The sequence below is a fragment of the Odontesthes bonariensis genome, chromosome 8 (genome assembly GCF_027942865.1).
Source record: "Odontesthes bonariensis isolate fOdoBon6 chromosome 8, fOdoBon6.hap1, whole genome shotgun sequence".
Lineage (NCBI taxonomy): Eukaryota > Metazoa > Chordata > Actinopteri > Atheriniformes > Atherinopsidae > Odontesthes > Odontesthes bonariensis.
This window is the reverse complement of record NC_134513.1, coordinates 30262324-30277022: the sequence shown is the minus strand read 5'-3', so window position 1 is coordinate 30277022 and position 14699 is coordinate 30262324. Positions and strand designations below refer to the sequence as shown.

Genomic DNA, 14699 nt, shown 5'->3' with positions numbered 1-14699 from the left:
ACATGTGCCACGCCATCTGGGGAGGAAGCCACTCTGCCAACCCCATTGCCATTCAGGGCAGCATGGAGCTCGCACCCGCTCCTCTTCCCACACCACCGTGCTCCACCATAGTGCTCTTGTATTCTCCGCATATGTTCTTTGGCGGCATCCCACGTTGTGACCATCCACACCCCGTAAAATAACATCTCCATGAACTGCATATACAATTGCAAAAACGAGTCCTCAAGGTGTCCCGCCATCGTTGGTTTGAAAATTTTGATGCAGACAGGTGTATTTAAAGGCCTACAGAAAGGTGATTTTTTTGCACAAAACTGAAATAGCAGATCGATTCCTTATATACCATGGAATTTTTTTATGATTTTAAAATAATTTTAGGCCCCTGGATAGTCCTGATTAGGCCCAATAAACTATCACCACATTTGACTCGAATTTTGGCAAACCGACGACAGGTGCGTGACGTCACGCTTGCCAACTGCTGGAACAATCACCATGTCTGATACTAGTAGTTCTAGTAGCGAAGCCAGCAGTTTGCCAGACCTGGACAGCTTCTTCACGGCAAATTTCGAGCCTAATATTGTTGATGACAATGAAGAAGACAATGAAGAGCCTGAGGAAGAAACCGAGGAGGGATTGGGGCTAGAACCATACAGGTTCGAGCCAGCCATTGCCAGTGACAGTGGGTCGGAGTCCGAGTCCGAGAGCAGTGGGGACGATGATGGTGATCATGGTGATTTTTTATTGCGAGTAGATGTACGAAGTGCTGTGGGTGCGTGTGTTGCCCTCAGCAGCTCACACCACCGGGGACAGAGGAAGCAGAGAGACCTGCGGTCGGAACTCTGTGTCTCCCTGTCCGCCTGCTTCCTCTCTGGTGAAATCAGCCGGAGCGGGAGCGATCATCAAGCGTCAAGATCTTGATGATCGCTCTGCCGGCTGATTTCCACTCTCCACCTGGCGGAGAGTGTGTCCGCTCTCCACCAGGTGGATTCCCCCTGAGCGTCCACACCGCAGGGAGCTGAACACGGCGGGATGCGCTCCGGCTGATTTCAGGGCAACCATCCCGCGGTGTGTCCGCTCTCCGCCAGGGAGACACAGACACAAGTTCCGACCGCGGGTCTCTCTGCTTCCTCTGTCCCCGGTGGTGTGAGCTGCTGAGGGCAACACAGGCACCCACAGCACTTCGTACATCTACTCACAATAAAAACTGGACTGAACCCAACGTTTTATTGCCTTCACCACTCAACAAGCATACTACAATAGCGGGAGCCAGGAAAAACCATGGAACATGTGACGTCGCACGGAAGCCCCGCCCCCAGTCTGGAATTCCAGGAAGGATTTCCAAGCGGCAAATTCAAAATCTCAAATTTCATGCGTTTATGAAATGTTTTGGTGTAGAGTCCAATGATCATTATTGTTCCTCTGTGTATGTATTATCATTATGTATTGGGTGTAGTGTCAGCTTTCTCTGGGCCTTTAACCCTACCTCCGACGCTTGGCTTGTGCCTACGTCATTGCACACGCCCAGCATTTTATGTGTTTCGTGTGATACTCTGCCACTAGGCAACGCCCCCTGAACTCGGCTTCAGGCAACACGGGTCACCTAACATGCCAAGCGTTCACTTTGCTCGACGCGGGACAAAGTGGCAATTTTGACCCGCTAAGGTAGCGGCTCTCAGTGTGAAAGGGGCTGATAACTTCCTGGTCTGACTTGTTAAAGAAAGAGGTTTGATGTCAAATTTTTTCCCAAGTGCCCTCATTCGGTCTCTCAGCCTTCATGAGGTTTTTTTGTTTGTGTGTGACTTTCATAGCAACATGAGGAAAAGCTTGTTTTTTCACTTTGCTTGTGCAATTTTGACAAAAGACAGAGGAGCCTCCAGGTTGAGTAATGCATTACACTGCACTTAACAGGTCACCCTTGGAGAAATATTTTGCCAAGGAGCGTGTATAATGCGTAAGGAGAGCGTTTCGGCGGCAGAATGTTTGCGTTTACTCACGTAATCCGCATAAGTCAGAATGTCCCTGGGTGGGCTTGAACCACCAACCTTTCGGTTAACAGCCGAACGCACTAACCAATTGCGCCACAGAGACTCTGCCTGGCTTTTTTTTGTAGTAGGCGTGGCCTCTAGCTTGACTGCCCCCTCATGGCGGTGGATGCAAGCGTTCTGTATTTTTGCGTGATGAGACTTGAGTGAACTGCTGCTGATCTATGTCAAACTTGAACCGAAAAGTAGGAGGTGCTATACAGCAAGATTACCAGTTACAATACAATTGTAATATCTCTCATCAAACAGCTCAGCATGCTTTGGCACCTTAACTCTTGTCAACCAAATGACTTAAAGGATAGCTTGTGGGTTCAGTGGGACAAGTTATCCAGTACGGCTTTCGAATTGCTACCAAACCTACAACTGGTTGCTGACCGTTGGATTTGTTGGTACACACACTCGTCCCTGGGTGGGATCAAACCACCAACCTTTCGGTTAACAGCTGAACGCACTGGCCGATTGTGCCACAGAGACTTGCTGTAGCTGTCTGTGGGAGTGGCCTCGATCATTACCACCTCTCATCCCTTCATTAGAGTGTGTGTTAGATTTCTTTATGTTTGTCATAAGTTTGATATCTGCTGTATAGGTAACAAGTAAAGTAGCACACAACAAGTAGTCAATAACTTCCTGGTCTGACTTGTTAAAGAAAGATATTTATTGTCAAATTTTTTCCCAAGTGCCCTCATTCGGTCTCTCAGCCTTGATGAGTTTTTTTTGTTTGTGTGTGACTTTCATAGCAACATGAGGAAAAGGTTGTTTTTTCACTTTGCTTGTGCAATTTTGACAAAAGACAGGAGCCTCCAGGTTGAGTCATGCATTACACTGCACTTAACAGGTCACCCTTGGAGAAATATTTTGCCAAGGACCGTGTATCATGCGTAAGGAGAGCGTTTTGGCGGCAGAATGTTTGTGTTAACTCACGTAATACGCATAAGCCAGAACGTCCCTGGTTGGGCTTGAACCACCAACCTTTCAGTTATCAGCCAAACACGCTAACCGATTGCACCACAGAGACTCTGCCTGGCCTTTCTTGTCAGTGGGCGTGGCCTTTAGCTTGACTGCCCCCTCATGGCGGTGGATGCAAGCGTTCTGTATTTTTGCGTAATGAGACCTGAGTGAACTGCTGCTGATCTATGTCAAACTTGAAGCTCAGCATGCTTTGGCACCTTAACTCTTGTTGACCAAATGACAACTTGTGGGTTCAGTGGGAGAAGTTACCCAGTACAGGTTTCAAATTGCTACCAAACCTACAACTGGTTGCTGACCGTTGGATTTGTTGGTACACACACTCAACCCTGGGTGGGCTCGAACCACCAACCTTTCGGTTAACAGCCGAACACGCCGGCCGATTGCGCCACAGAGACTTGCTGTAGTTGTGTGTGGGCATGGCCTCGATCATCACCACCTCTCACCCCTTCATTAGAGTGTGTGTTCGATTTCTTTATGTTTGTCATAAGTTTGATATCTGCTGTGTAGGTAACAAGTAAAGTAGCACACAACAAGTAGTCAATAACTTCCTGGTCTGACTTGTTAAAGAAAGAGATTTAATGTCAAATTTTTTCCCAAGTGCCCTCATTTGGTCTCTCAGCCTTTTTGAATTTTTTCTTGTTTGTGTGTGACTTTCATAGCAACATGAGGAAAAGGTTATTTTTTCACTTTGCTTGTGCAATTTTGACAAAAGACAGAGGAGCCTCCAGCAGGGCTTGAAAACTAAATTATTTTTCAATCGTTCCGTTCCGAACGGTTCAGGCATGTTTAACGTTTCCGTTCTTGCGTTCCGCCACCAACATATCGTTCCTGAACCGGTTCGGAACGTAAAATATCGTTCGTTCTTATCGTTCCGGCAGTGTTTGGCGGGCCTATCAAGTCTACAATTTTTGTTTCGTTTTGTTTTGTTTTGTTTATTTTATTAAACGGTGTCATACACCAAAAAGGTGCCCAGCCCGCATGGGCTTACAAGACACACCACAAGCAACAAAAAGCAATAGTCAAAAGAACATGTTCATAATTGATAAACCAGCGTACACAGTCCTCAGTAAACAACAACCCCACTCAAACATAAAGCGCTCTCCTGCGTTATTGGTAAGCTTCCAACACATATTGGGCTAAATAAAACACCTTCTCGCTAAACAAATATTTAAGTCTGCACTCATCAGACATAGAAAATAAATCATGACATTCCAAGGTCAATTTAAGGAAGAGCTTAAAGGGATAATCCGGAGTAAAATGCACTTTAGATCAATTTACGGGATGTTGGGAGTACATACGTTGAGTTGACATCAAAATCATGTCATTTGGATGTGTTTTGAGAATTTCGATTTGACCGTTTTTAGCCAAAAGTCGTTAGCCTGGAAGTGAATGGGGCAAATCATGTCACCGCTACAAAACGCTATTTTTATACCTCTTCTACAGCTCCAAACAACATAACACTTACGTGGTAGTGAGTAGAGGGTCCCTAAAGCCAAACCGAAGTGTCCCGAGGTCTTCATGTGGTCGGATATAGAGTCCAGAATGAATTTAATCAAGCCAGTACCTTTCCGGAAATGTTGCGCTGCAGCTGCCGCAACAGACCGTGGTGAAGTTGGTTTGATATTGGATATTCAACAGATATTCACAATAAGGAAATAAGGTGTCTTTTTTTTCAAACCAATATCAACCCCAATATCAACCATCTGCTTAACCCCTGACTGAGTTAAAAACCAACCTGTTCTATGATCATTGATCTGCACACATGCAGCTGGTGTTTTGTAGATGACTTTTAAGGCGTTATAGAATTTGCCATCTATACCAGTTTTTAATAATTTGAAACTGAGAAGGTCATGATTAATGCAATCAAATGCTTTCTGAAAATCAATAAAACAAGTGAAAGTAGGCTTTCTCTCTTGTATTCCAGCATGAACTATAGTAGATAGAGAAAATATGTGATCAACACAGGCTCTATTCTTTCGAAAACCATTCTGTTCATCTACCAGAAGATCAAATGTTTCCAGATAACTATATAAGCGTCTGTTAAGGATACTGGAGTAGAGCTTGTAGACACAGCTTAGAAGACTTATACCTCTATAGTTCAGAGGAACTCTAGGATCATTATTTGGGGATTTTGGGATTGGTTTAATGATGGATTTATACCACTCAGAGGGAATCAAACTATACTCAAAGCAGGCAAAGAAGAGTTTACCCAGAATTGGGAGTAAACAAGGCACATTAAGTAGGTCATTTGACAAGTTATCAATACCTCCAGCTTTTCTTAATTTAAGCATGTCTATTGCCCTTTTAACTTCCTCTTGAGTAATACTAATATTTAGGTACTGATTAGAGGAATACGACTCTTGCTGCATACTGGTCTCCATAACATTTTTTTCATCAACTAACCTTTCAAGAAAACAATTATCCCACTCTGCTGAGCATTTCCTTCCAGAAAATAAATAGCAAAAGTCAGTTTCCCATTTTTTCAGAACACAATCAACAGAAAAAAGAGAGGATCCATTTTCCAACACCACTTCCATTGGAATGGGTTTGAGTCTTTTCGGGCCCAAATTATTTATCAAGTTCCAAAACAACTGAGGATTATTAGATTGCAAGTGCTCTATTTTTAATGCCTGCCCCCTCTCATATGTTCTTTTACAGGCTCTCAATTTTCTGTCAAAATTCTGTTGTTTAACCTTAAATTCATTCCTTAGTTGTTGCTTCCTCATGTCATTACTATCACACTTTAAAAATATTTTCTCGGCCATCCTCATTTCCTTCCACATTTCTTTCAACTGTTCATTCCAGTAAGGTTTAAGTTTCCTAGCAAATCCACCTGACCTGGTGGAGCCTGGATTTCTATGGACATCATTAGCCCTGCAAATATATTCACAGAATTCACCATACCATTTATCAATATCTTTCTGAAACTGTACTTGAGTGAGCTTATCTAAGAATTCAGCAAACATAATTTGACACTCACTAGTGGAAAGAAATTGAAGAGAGACCGTTTTAATATTTTTCTGAGGATAATGACTAGGTTGAACATTATCTGACCCTAAATGATCCACAGCGGAACCCCCTCCTGCTCGAAAATTTAGGACTAACAATGAGTGATCAGGTACTTTACACCGATCACCAAGCATATTGAAACAGCTGACACTCCGATTCTCAATTAACTAATTAGGACTGTAAATGTTCAACTCAGTAAAAGTGCTTAAACAATCATGAGGAGTGATTATATAATCTACAACAGCCCTCCCTTTTACAGATATTGAGGTAAAGTTATCTTTTCCAGGTATCCGTCCATTTAAAATACAACATTTGGAGTCCTTCAAGAGTTCTATCAACATTTCACCCTGTTTTATCTACGTGTGTGGACTTTACCTTAGAATAGACGTACTCATTAGTATTTGCCCTTGATTTACACCGTAGCTCTACGCCCAAAAATAATAAATCACCGGCAGCATCCAAAAACATTCAGATGGGCTATCCATCCCACATAGCTTACTGTAGCCTATAGGCCTATTCTATGATAACTCATTTTTTATTATAGATTTCTGGATAAGTGGGGGAGAGCCGGGACGAATAAAACACGTGCGCCAATGCGCGAGATCTAAATTTCTGTTAAGCTTTTTTTCTGCCATTCTGAAGACTATATTTCATTTAATTCACTTATTCTATTATTATTACTTTAAGCTACTTACTTGAGCCCTGTTGCAGAATTTATAGTGGATCCTCCTGTTTTATTTTGACCCAGCATTAAGGCGTGGGTGACGATTGAAACAAGTGTTTCATTCGTCCCGACAGTGTCCTCCTACTGACACTTAAATCCTTTTTGTCAGTAAACCTGACAACGTTAACATTTCATACTTTCGGATTTATTAAAGTAACGATTCATCTGCTGTATGGTCATAACATCCTACTGCATAAAACAACTAAAACAACTTTTGATCACAAAAAAACTACGACGGGTAAGATTTTTCTTATCAGTGTCAAAAACAGGCTCGTGGGGCTAACGCTGGAACTAGGTGACGTCACGGCACGAGCTTTCCCGGGGTTGGCAAGTCTTGAGTGTTGAATGTACTGACAGAATAGCCTACTATGTTTCAGATGTGTACTGTTCTCGAGGAAATCGCTGTTTCATTCGTCCCTGCTCTCCCCCTCTCCTGCTAGAAACTCCTTACCTGGTTGTAAGTTTTATCCATATGGAGATCTTCAAAGGCTTGCTCAATAATTCCTAACCCCGCTTATAAGCGAACATGTTGTAGCCTGTCTGTTGCTGACAAATATACCTCCAATTTCCTATTTAACTAGTGGATAACTAGACTAGTGGATAAAGGAAGTGATTCGTGACAGCTGCCTGCATTGAGCCTAGCGGGCAGCGAAGTGAACGCACAACCGGAAGTAGTCTTTTTTTTCCCCTGACAAAGGCTACGCTTTTGTGAACTTTTATAAAATATATAGAGAACAAAAAAAACGTTATTAACCGGTTTTGTGGATTTCAGAATAACGTTTCTGTTCCGGAACAGTTGAAGACCATTTAGTTTTCGTTTTCGGTTTTCGTTCCTTGAACCAGTTCGGAGCCCTGGCCTCCAGGTTGAGTCATCCATTACACTGCACTTAACAGGTCACCCTTGGAGAAATATTTAGCCAAGGAGTGTGTATAATGAGTAAGGAGAGCGTTTTGGTTGCAGAATGTTTGCTGTAACTCATGTAATTCGGATAAGTCAGAGCGTCCCTGGGTGGGCTTGAACCACCAACCTTTCGGTTAACAGCCGAACGCGCTGGCCGATTGCGCCACAGAGACTTGCTGTAGCTGTTTCTGGGCGTGGCCTCGATCATCACCACCTCTCATCCCTTCATTACAGTGTGTGTTCGATTTCTTTATGTTTGTCATAAGTTTGATATCTGCTGTATAGGTAACAAGTAAAGTAGCACACAACAAGTAGTCAATAACTTCCTGGTCTGACTTGTTAAAGAAAGAGATTTAATGTCAAATTTTTTCCCAAGTGCCCTCATTCGGTCTCTCAGCCTTGATGAGTTTTTCTTGTTTGTGTGTGACTTTCATAGCAACATGAGGAAAAAGTTCTTTTTTCACTGTGCTTGTGCAATTTTGACAAAATTTTAAAAGTGTCATCACCAGAAATGGTGATAAAGCTGTGATAAATATAGCGAAGAAACGGCATGGCCAGGCTAACTGCTGACAGACTAAATGCGTAAGTTAAGAAAGTTTCATACCATTGTCAATTGTTAGACATTTATTTTACTGTCCTCATGTATTTATGCTCTCCTCTTTGTCTTATAATGTGTTTACATAAAGCATGCTGAGTTGTATCTGTATGAGATGTACAGCACACATATACTGGCCCTGCTCAGTTTATTAATAACCCAATAATCGACACGCATCATCATACTTTGTGACTACATTATCGTTTGTGTGTGTGACCCAGATATTATTTTTTCACTGTTACATCTCAACAGGAGCTATCTTAACAGCCAAAAGCGTACCTGGCAGCAGGTGAAGGTAAAGTAAGGCAAGGCAAGGCATCTTTATTTAGATAGCGCATTTCATACCACAGGCAACTCAATGTGCTTTACATAAAGACAAGGCATTTAAAAGAACAGCATAAAGCAGCAATTTAAAGAAAAAAAAATTGAATAAAAATTAAAACACAGTTAAAAGCAATCAAAGAAGAGGGGAAAAAGAAAGATATAAACTCAACCATACGCACACCGAAAGAGAAATGTTTTTAACCTGGATTTAAAAGTGCTTACAGTTGTGGCTGATTTCAGTTCTGCTGGTAGTTTGTTCCAGTTGTGTGCAGCATAACAGCTAAAAGCTGCTTCACCGGGTCTAGTTTGAACTCTGGGCTCCACTATCTGACCTGAGTCAGCAGATCTCAGAGCTCTGCTGGGTTTATACTCTGCTAGCATGTCATTCATGTATTCTGGACCTAAACCATTCCGTGATTTGTAGACGAGTAGCAGAACTTTAAAATCTATTCTGTATCTGACCGGGAGCCAATGTAAAGACTTGAGAACTGGGGTGATGTGATCTGATCTCTTTGTTCTGGTTAAAACTCGGGCTGCAGCGTTCTGAATGAGCTGCAGCTGTTTGAGACTCTTTTGGGGGAGTCCAGTCAGAAGACCGTTACAGTAGTCAAGTCTGTTGGAGATGAAAGCATGAATCAGCTTCTCCTGATCTGTTTGGGACATGAAACCCTTAATTCTGGATATGTTCTTAAGTTGATAAAAGGCTGATTTGGTGACTGATTTGATATTATTGTTGAAGGTCAGGTCTGAGTCTATCAGCACCGAGGTTCCGGACTTGGTCTTTAGTTTCTAGAGACAGTGACTCAAGATGTTTACTGACAGCAAACCTCTTCTCTTTGTTGCCAAACACAATGACCTCAGTTTTTTCTTGATTTAACTGAAGGAAATTTTGGTTCATCCACTTTTTGACTTGCTCTAAGCAGTCGCACAATGACTCTATAGGACTGCAGTCATCTGGAGACAGTGCGAGATATATCTGTGTGTCATCTGCATAGCTGTGGTAGTTGACTTTAGAGTTCTTCAGAATTTGACCCAGAGGCAGCATGTATAGAGTGAACAGAAGGGGTCCAAGAACTGACCCCTGAGGAACTCCACATGTCATAGCCACTCGATCAGATTGATTACTTCCAATAGTCACAAAATAACTCCGCTCCTCCAAGTAGGACCTGAACCATTCTAGGACTGTCCCGCTGAGTCCTGCCCAGGTTTCCAACCTGTTCAGCAGTATACTGTGATCCACAGTGTCAAATGCAGCACTGAGATCCAACAATACCAGAACTGACACCTTGCCTGAGTCAGTGTTCAACCTTATGTCATTTAACACTTTAATGAGAGCCGTTTCTGTACTGTGGTGAGGTCGGAAGCCTGACTGAAATTTGTCAAGGAGTCCACTGGAGTTCAATAAGTTACTGAGTTGCTTAAAAACCACTTTCTCAACAATCTTGGCTATAAAAGGAAGATTTGAGATGGGTCTGTAGTTGGTTAAAATGGAAGCATCCGATGTTCTCTTTTTTAGGAGTGGCTTGATGGCAGCTACTTTTAAAGGAGAAGTTCACTATTTAAGACCTTGAGTCCCAGTTCCAGCTTGTTTATCAAGAATAAGAAATGAGGAGACCATTTTCACAACAATAGCTCATTTCTATCCATTTTGGCTGTTTTCGCTGGTCCATCCTGCTGCTACAGACAGGGTTCCATTGGGCACTCGGTTCAATGTCCTTAAAACAATACTAATGTTAATTTTAAAGAAAAGGTCAACTCACCGGGTGGTTAGTGGTATTAAAAAAAAAAAATGTCGGCGCATTTTATGGTTTTCCATCCGTGTAATCCGTGTTCTTTGCTGTTCAGGAACTATTTTTCATGCTAAATCACGACGCACGTAAACATCCGCTCTATATTTGAGTCTGAGGCTCTCGCCCACTCCCGGCCACCAGATGGGAGTTTCACCCTGGCGCAGTGATCTGACAGTGAAAGTGAAAGTGAAAAGTCTTCCAAACGGAATACAATTGGATTACAAAATGCTAAATAAAGCAAGAAATAACTTTTATTTCGCAACGCAATTTTTTTTGGGACACACAGGAACATCCACGAACCACCCGGTGAGTTCCATGTCTTTTCAAACGAAAGTTTAATGCCGTTTTATGATTGTTTGCTTGAGTGGTCATTGACTCAATGCAAAGGTGGGGGGGCTGCAGCAGTGGATACCTAAATGCTCCGTTCAGCACCAAATGTCCAAATTGTGATCAGAACATCTATAATTCACCCCAGACTACCTAAAAACAGGGCTTAATGTGCAAAATGGCGAACTTCTCCTTTAAGGGTTTAGGAAATGTGCCTGATTGAAGTGAGCAGTTTATTATTTGCTGCAAATCTGTTTGGACAGAGCTTACAATAGTTTTAAAGAAGTCAGATGGCATTGTGTCAAGACAGGATGTCGATGGTTTAAGATGCTGGACTGTTTCTTCTATGGTTTTTTTGGTCAACTGTATTGAATTCTGACATCATAGTTGATTGATTCCTAAGTGGTTTTAAGGATTGCGTCATTTTATTATTTTGCTCATTTATGTTGATATTTAGCCTTATAGATTTGATTTTTCATTGAAAAAACAAGCAAATTCATTGCATTTTTCTGTGGAACAGAGTTCTGAAACTATCTGTTTTGGGGGGGTTGTCAGCTTATTAACCATAGCAAACAGAGCACGAGTGTTGTTGATGTTCTTATTAATCATTTCAGATAAGTGTTGCTGTCTAGCCCGGAGTAACCCGTGGTTAAAATTACAAAGACTTTGTTTGTAGAGGTCATGGTGAATTTGAAGTTTAGTTTTTCACCATTTACGCTCTGCTTTCCTACAGGAACAGGAACATATTTCAGAGTGGTAAGTAGCCTTTGAAGAAATGTGTTTGTCCAATAAAGAGAGCACCAAACTAGATATGGAAGAAACTGAAAATAAAAAAGATCAAGCTAGAGATTATGAAACTGGAGATGGACGTTAGTATAAATTCAGATAAAGGAGAATTTCGTGTTGTGAACTGTATTTAATTCTGTTTTCTCTCCACAGCTTGAGAAACATGTAATAATAATTAAACAATTCAACAAAACTTGAACTCAAACTTGTCATTATTGTACGGTTCATGCAACGTGTTAGAAATGTGTTTTTTACATTTATATTCACAGTGGGGTGCCATGACCTAAACGTGTGGAAAGTTATAAATCATCTCTGTCCATTTAGCCTTCTTACACTTGCTCTGACTTAAACTGCTACTGTGTCAATGCTAAATTATGAAAAGAAGTTCTAACTCAAAGGTCACAACAATAAGGATCAAAGGAAATATGTGTCCCTGTATAGGTCCCTCACTGTGTCAGGAGAAACTGAGTCCTTTCAGGCACTAGAACCTCCAGGGACTCAACGAGACTTGAGCCTGAAAAGTTGTCCACAAGACAAAATGTATAAAATATGAAGTATACTATTAATTTAAGATGGCTCTGTCAGAAGTCAGCCATGGTGCCTGAGAACTTTAAGCAATGAACCTGTATTTAATTTGGCCAAAGGTCATTTCTATCCGTGCCCTTGTTTTAGCATGTGCATGTGCATGTGCATGTGCATGTGCATGTGCATGTGCATGTGCATGTGCATGTGCATGTGCATGTGCATGTGCATGCCCTTGTTCCTGGATCAGGATATGGCGTGAGGAGGTACGGCCAGCATGCATAGCCTCTGTCACCAAGCAGGACACCATTGAACTCTCCTGCAGAATAAGAGAAATGTTGGATGGATATACATATGTTAAGACTTGGCAATTTGATGCAATATGTGCCTTATATGGCTATCTATAATAAAGTATGACGAGCACTTTAAATTCCTTAAGATGACCTCTACACCTGACCTCTCATTAGATTACCAAAATTCTGCCTATGCTACACCTTACTTCAAAAGTACACTCCTTCAGGTAAGTAAAATTCTTGCGCCTTGTGCAAACCTCTGTGCCAGTGAGGATGCTCGGAAGATCCTAGAATCATGAACTGATCCCGGCCATTTAGCCTCAATGTTGGAAATGAAATGACCTCCATCACGGATCATCTGTATGCACGGAGGATAGGAGTCAATGATGAGGTTTCACAGGGCTGTAACATTGCTCAGCATTACTCAAAGGGGTTGATGTGGTATTTTTCAAAATGAGAAATCCAGTTCAGAGTCTATGGACAATTATCCCCAAGTGCACCTGTACATTTAGGATATGGAAAAATGTTTGGTTTACATAGTCAGCCAGCACGGGTCCAGCAGGGGCCTGGACAATGTGACAATGTTTAAATCCAGACTGAAAACAGTTCTATTTAGATGTGCATGTGACACCTGAAAGTATTTTATCTGCACTCTTCACTTTTAAATTAATTAATTAAAGATTTTTTTGTTTTTTGGAATGATTTTATTGCCTTCTTGTGATTTTATGTAGCTCTAAACCACTTTGAATTGCCTTGTGTACGAATTGTGCTCTACAAATTGCCTTGCCTTGGATGCGTACATGGGTACAGTGTAGTGCACCGATAACATTAGGGAAGCCTGAGGGAGATGATGAACTTAATGCAAATACTTCAACCAGTAGGTTGTTTTACATTATCGGCTACTGTAAATGTGGAGCAGCAGCCTGAAAGGACAGAGGTTTATGGAGGTAGATTTGTTTCTTTATTATTCAATCAAAAAAAAGGTTGCTTCAATCAAAAAATATATTTTCAATCAAAAAAAACCCGTTTCAATCAAAGAAAAAAAGTGTTTGAATGCAAAAATATATTTGAGACTCAAAAAAATGCATTTGAACACTATTTTTTTTTGCTTGAAAATGTTTTTTTTGATAGAAGTGAAGGTTTTTTTGTTTGAAGCAACTTTTTTGATTGAAGTATTGTTGTTTTGTGTTTGGGCCATATTATGGGTAGGACATTTGTGTCTTTATAATTCAATCAAAAAAGAAGTTGCTTCAAACAAACAAAAAATATTTTCAATAAAAAAATCACTTCAATCAAAAAATAAACCTTTTCAATCATAGAAAAAATGTTTTTGAATGCAAAAAAATATTTGAGACTCGAAAAATTGCACTTGAACACTTTTTTTTTGATTGAAAATGTTTTCTTTGATTGAAGTAATCTTTTTTGTGTTTGGACCATGTTATGGGTAGGACATTTGTGTCTTAATTATTCAATCCCAAAAAAGTTGCTTCAATCAAAAAAAAAACATTTTCAATCAAAAAAAAATATTTTCAATCAAAGAAAAAACTGTTTAAATGCAAAAAAAAAAAAAATCATTTGAAGTGTTTTTTTTTTTGATTGAACTTTCTTTTTTTTTGAATGAAGTGAAAAAAGTTTTGAAGTCGTTTTTTTTTTAAATCATTTTGACACAAACGTACCGCAGTGGGCGGGTGCTTCCCCATTGGTCAGACATGTTTGAGTGACAAGTGTCTACACCAACGACGTCTTTCTGACAAGCAAGTCATGGTCGCCACTCGCCAGCGAGCCAGGAAGCAGTGGTCAGGCAGTGGTGGAGTTGTTGTTAAGTAGATAAAACCGTATTAAAATGATTGGTGTCACGTTATTAGCCTACTCTGTTTGATATTTCGATTAAACATACAGCTTGCTAACTTAGCTCACGTTGACTAATTTGTGTGATTGTGTTAGATATCTGACGCCTCATATTGTCAGGCAGGCTAGCAGGGTGCGCTAACGGCTAATTGAATTGTTTATTTCACTTAAGTAACGTTACAGAGGCTTGCTATGTGCTAGTGCTATATTGTGTTATAATACGTAACGTCATTAGTGGTCAAACAACAGTCCACAGGCCAACTGTTGCCCACAGCGCTGCCTGTTTAGCAGCAACAGGTCATGCAGAGCCTGAGTCTATCTTCTCACACAGCCCACAGGATTACACGACGCTGAAGTTGGCATCCGATTCGCCAGCCTCCGATTCGCGCATTAAAGGGGTGGGCATAAAGGGCCATTTCACTGCTTTTTTGCATTTTGATCGACCAAAACAAGGTCCTATATGGAAGCTACAAAAGTTACACTGCTCAAATCTGGATGGAATTATTCTAAAGAGGCTATAGATTCATTAAAATCTTGTTTGGGATTTGTGAAACCTTTTTCTGATTTGTAAA

At 41.0% G+C, this 14699-nt stretch overlaps 2 non-coding genes across 2 annotated transcripts; both read right to left on the bottom strand.

The window, feature by feature from the left end:
* Positions 1-2011: 2011 nt before the first annotated feature.
* Positions 2012-2085, bottom strand: trnan-guu (transfer RNA asparagine (anticodon GUU)). Its single transcript has one exon. It is a non-coding gene; the product is annotated as a tRNA-Asn (tRNA).
* A 5656-nt stretch (positions 2086-7741) lies between these two features.
* trnan-guu (transfer RNA asparagine (anticodon GUU)) lies at positions 7742-7815 on the bottom strand. The gene has a single exon. It is a non-coding gene; the product is annotated as a tRNA-Asn (tRNA).
* Between the last annotated feature and the right edge of the window lie 6884 nt (positions 7816-14699).